This window comes from Schistocerca americana, chromosome 4 (assembly GCF_021461395.2).
Source record: "Schistocerca americana isolate TAMUIC-IGC-003095 chromosome 4, iqSchAmer2.1, whole genome shotgun sequence".
NCBI lineage: Eukaryota > Metazoa > Arthropoda > Insecta > Orthoptera > Acrididae > Schistocerca > Schistocerca americana.
The window spans coordinates 726,689,106-726,694,582 of NC_060122.1; the positions used below are offsets into that span (position 1 = coordinate 726,689,106).

Here is a 5,477-nt window from a genome sequence, read left to right on the forward strand (position 1 = left end):
AAAGAAACGTCAAATCGTGAGCGGGGAGGGAGGGGGCGGAGCAGAGGGAAGAGGTAGTGTGCTAAAGTGCTCCTTCTGAAGTACAAAGTTAATAAACCAGAAAGATATCTTCCAGCACTTCAAGCTTCCTCGAAATAGCAAGTCCTTTTGCAGAGCACGGTCGAGGCTAACTGATGGTTATTTTTGACTTTTGTAGGCGATTTTGGTGACTTACTGTGTGCCAAATGCGTTGTGTCAGAGCTGTTAACTAGCTGTAGATAATGTTGACGGAACTGTCCGACTTGGCTATCTTAATTAACAAACACTAAGAGTTTAAGTGGGAAAAGAGAGCGGTTTGATTGTGGCGCGACTCATGACCCGCGCTGCTTTGAACTGCTATCCTGTTTCATCAACTGACCAGCCGCTAATACCTCACTTCTTGTCTTACGGAGAAGTGAAAAGGCGGAGAGCAAAAACTGCCCGTAAACCAGAATTACGTACAAGTTTCACGGATTTAAAAGACATTTTACACAATATTCTAAGAACGCGAACATATCATAATTGCTATTACCGTTACAATGAAATATCCAACGGCCTTGCCGCAGTGGTAACACCGGTTCCCGTCAGATCAACGAAGTTAAGCACTGTCGGGCTAGGCTAGCATTTGGATGGGGGACCATCTGGTCTGCCGAGGGCTGCTGGCAAGCGGGGTGCACTCAGCCCTTGTGAGACAAGCTGAGGAGTTACTTGATTGAGAAGTAGCAGCTCCGGTCTCGTAAAATGACACGCCGCCAGGAGAGCTGACCACAAGCCCATCCGTATCCGCATCCAGTGACGCCTGTGGGCTGAGGATGACACGGCGGCCGGTCGGTACCGTTGGGCCTTCATAGCCTGTTCGTGCAGAGTTTAGCTTAGTTTAGTGTTACATTGTAATAACTTCAGAAGCCGACGTTTCCTACTTTGCAACAAAAACATTCGCCAGAACAGAGCGATTAGTAAAAATCTGCTTTGCTGATAATTTACGGCAGTATTTGGGGATATATAGTGAAGACTCCAAAACCACAATTAATGATGGAGTATGTTGTGCATTCCCAAGTCCAAGCACATGTTGCAAGGAATTGATTTAGCTTCACACTACGATGTACAGTTTTTCTGCAGAAGCCACAGCTATGCTTACATCTTTATAGTCCTTCCAGAACCTCACAGTTAATTTTTTTTATTTTAACGCATTGTAGAAGCTTATTACTAGATATAATGCTAGTATTAAGTATAATGAAACAAACGATGAATTAGCGAAGACTGTCGCTCAAAACGGAATATTGAAAAACGTATTAACAAAGTCATCGGTCCTGGAGATTACATTACATAGAATGGCAAGACGAATATCAATCACCGATACGCAGTAAATGGAAATATTATAAACAAATACAGCCAAACAATCTCTCGAAGGCCTGGCTGCATACAATTACGACAAATAAAAAGTTTGTATTTTCCATACGTTGTGCTGACGTAAGCTGTCGCCAGTTCACCAGTCGGCAAAGAGGTTGTAAGAAGATCGATAATAGGCACTGAAGCAAGCGCACATATCAGGAGAGAGGCCAAAGACAGACTCGCAAGCAACGCGCCGACAACGCCACCTCGACCGCCAGTATTTAGATCGCCGCCGCGGACCGTGAGGGCCCTCCTGCTCAACCCGACGTCGACCCTCCCTCCGCGACTAGGCATCACGCTGTACAGGGCGCTAATCCGCCCTGTCTTCGATTATGCGGCTGTCGTCTGGGGGAACGCGGCAGACCAACATCTGAAGAAACTCCAATCACTGCAGAACAGGGCTCTGCGCCTCGCGCTCCACTTACAGAGGGACTTCCCATCTGGACCACTGCACGACCTCGCTGAGGTCCGCAAAGTTAAGGACCATATCCGCACGGTTACCCACCGCTTCTATGAAAAGGCGCGGCAGTCCGAGAACCGACACATACGTTCACTGGGGCAGAAGATCCAGCGTAATGCCAACACACGCTGGCCCCAGCTCCTTGCAGCATAGGCTGTGATTGAAGAAGAGAAACAAGTGGAATAAACATGAAGCCAATCACCACCAGAAGACACACAGCCAAAATTGAATTGGAGGCAAAACATGCATATGTTGAGAACTCCACCACACTCGAATCTTCGTGAAGAAACCACGCAGCGTGGGGGCCCAGTCAGTCACAGACAGTCTTTTACAGTCGCAGTCTCTGGCTCAGTCACTATTCTAGATGGCGTCTGTCAGTTCACGTCACTGACCAAAATAGAATAGTATTTGTAGTGAGACTTGTACTTCACCAGCAGTGAGGCTAACGTGGACTATTACGGAAGAACTCGTACCACAACACATGGACTAGATTAAATATAAGTAGCTTTCTGTTCTGGTAAATAAAGAACCTTGTTAATAAAGTGCAGCTGTGTTGTAGAAAGCGGATACCAGCCACCAAACAACATCCTCTCCCTGCTTCCCATGTTACAAGACTCTACAGTGACAATGACTGTACAAAATAACTCAAATGAGATTTAATCGTAGACCGTTCCCCATTCATCTTCGCCGAATACACGTTCGAGATAATCTTTACTGTGGATGTGATGGAGTAACTGTAGAAGATATCAAACAATCTTTCAGTCATTCAGTAAGCTGCATGCACACCAGAAAACTGATTTGATAGTATGATTATGCCTAATGAGATGTCATCAACCATTGCCAACTGATATATCATCTCTACTCCATCAAAATAATAAATTAGTTTTAAACTAATCCCGAAATTTTTAAATGTAACCTTAACTTGAAGTCCTAAAAAATTCCAAACACATTGACTGAATGAAACTTCCTGGCAGATTAAAACTGTGTGCCGAACCGAGACTCGAACTTGGGACCTTTGGCAAAGGTTCCGAGTTCCGAGTTCGAGTCTCGGTCCGGCACACAGTTTTAATCTGCCAGGAAGTTTCATATCAGCGCACACTCCGCTGCAGGGTGAAAATCTCATTCTGGTCACTGACTGAATGCTGAAAAGAACTGCTTTCTCCTTGTGGAAGTATCTGCATAACTTGCAAGGTTTAACGGAGTTTTTTCAGTGTAAACGTCGGATCTTGGAATTGTAAAGGTTCCCAGAGTAGTTACACTGATACAGGGCGGTTATTGTTGGTACTGGTGTACTGGCTGTTTTAGTGTTGTTTAGCAGCATAAATCAACCAGCGACAGTGCCGAGAATTGTACCGCGTGTGCTGATGAACTTAACGTTTCTAATCAGGTGAAAATACATCTCGTAGTTTGGCTATGCGCAGTTTCTAGCGCGCGCGTGTGTGCGTGTGTGTGTGTGTGTGTGTGTGTGTGTGTGTGTGTGCGCTCTATCATCTCATTCGGTCTGAGATCAGTACTGCCCAGTTTCCTCATGATGTCTGCAGTGACTAGGAAGACCCAACCAGTTTGGTGATAGTCACCACTCGCTAATTTACAGCTCGGTAAGACTTCTGGGGAATTTTATGGTCCAGTTTAAATTACGAGGAAACTATTACGTCTTAATTTCCTCCAAACCACTAGCATCTTATAACTTAACGAGCAAACCCTGCTCCACGTAGCAGCGGACTTGACTTATGTTGGCATTCCCAGCTGCAGCCAGAAATCACGGTCATCTGAACGAGCAAGGCACTTTCAGGTGATTTTTATAGCTTTGTTTTTATAGTATCATAACGACAAAATGTCGCAGTAAAGGAACGTCGTGGATGGCACGAGTTGATGTTGCTGCTCTCTCTTTCTTGTGTACATAAATGGCATATAAATCTGATTCCGAATTCGCCTTCCACGAATGTACCACAGCGTGCCATAAATACGTGGTCACTGGCCACCACACGCAGTGTGACTGACCTTCGCTGGATACTGCTTCGCCTCTCACACATTAACGCCAGCCTCACAAAAAATTTTATGAACAGGTTTTCGGCACAATGACCTTGTACACTTCCTTAAATTATTTAATGGTGCAACACCATTTGAGGTATGACTAGCAATACTAAACATTTAACATGAACATACACACATAAAAACGTTTTGCATCACCCCAGTTCCAAGAACTCCTAAAGATAGACGTTGGATGTGGATATTGTATCACAAACACAGTCTCTTTGGGTGTTCAGAGATGTCACTAAACCCCCCCAAGATGTAAACAACCATGCATGAACAGCGCCTATTAGACGGAGGGGGCCCGACAGCCGATCAGTTCCAGTCATTCCACCAGGAAGGAGGTACACGGCTCATGTTGTATGTAGTTCAACCATGTCTAGACGGTCAATACCGCGGTTCGATCGCGTCCGCATTGTTACTTTGTGCCAGTAAGGGCTCTCAACAAGGAATGTGTAGAGGAGTTTCGGAGTGAACCAAAGCGATGTTGTTCGGACATGGAGGAGATACAGACAGACAGGAACTGTCGATGACATACTTCGCTTGGGCTACTACTGTAGTGGATGACCGCTACTTACGAATTATTGCTCGGAGCAACGCCGACAGCAACGCCACCATGTTGAATAATGCTTTTTGTACAGCTACAGGACGTCGTGTTGCGACTCAAACAGTGCGCTATAGACTGCATGATGCGAAAATCACTGGCGACGTCCATCTTTGCAACCACGACACCATGCAGCGCGGTACAGATGGGTCCAACAACATGCAGAACAGACCGCTCAGGTTTGGCATCACGTTCTCTTCATCGATGAGTGTTGCATATGCCTTCAACCAAACAATCGTCGGAGACATGTTTGGAGGCAACCCGGTCAGGCTCAACGCCTTAGACACACTGTCGAGCAAGGTGGAGGTTCCCTGCTGTTTTTTTTTTGGGGGGGGGGGGGGGGAGGATTACGTGGGGCCGACGTACGCCACTGGTGGTCGTGGAAGGCGCCATAACGCCTGTACGATACGTGAATGCCGTCCTCCGACCGATAGTGTAACCATATCGGCAGTATATTGGCGAGGCACTCGTCTTCATGGACGACAGTTCGCGCCACCATCGTGCACATCTTGTGAATGACTTCATTTAGGATAATGGCATCGCTCGTCTAGAGTGGCAAGCATGTTCTCCAGACATGAACCCTATGGAACATGCCTGGGATACACTGAAAAGATCTGTTTATGGACGACGTGACCCACCAACGACTCTGAGGGATCTACGCCGAATCGCCGTTGAGGAGTGGGACAATTTGGACCAACAGTGTCTTGATGAACTTGTAGATAGTATGCCACGATTAGTACTGGCATGCATCAATGCAAGAAGACGTGCTGCTGGGTATTAGAGGTACTGCTGTGTACAACAATCTGGTCCACCACCTCTGAAGGTCTCGCTGTATGGTGGTAGAACATGAAATGTGTGGTTTTTATGAACAATAAAAAGGGCGCAAATTATGGTTATCTTGATCTCTATTCCAATTTTCTGTACAGGTTCCGGAACTCTCGGAACCGAGGTAAAGCAAAACTTTTTTTGATT

General features: G+C 46.1%; 1 pseudogene; it reads left to right on the forward strand.

Moving 5' to 3' along the window:
- The first annotated feature begins 565 nt into the window (after positions 1 to 565).
- On the forward strand, positions 566 to 683 carry LOC124614581 (annotated as a pseudogene).
- The last annotated feature ends 4,794 nt before the right edge of the window (positions 684 to 5,477 follow it).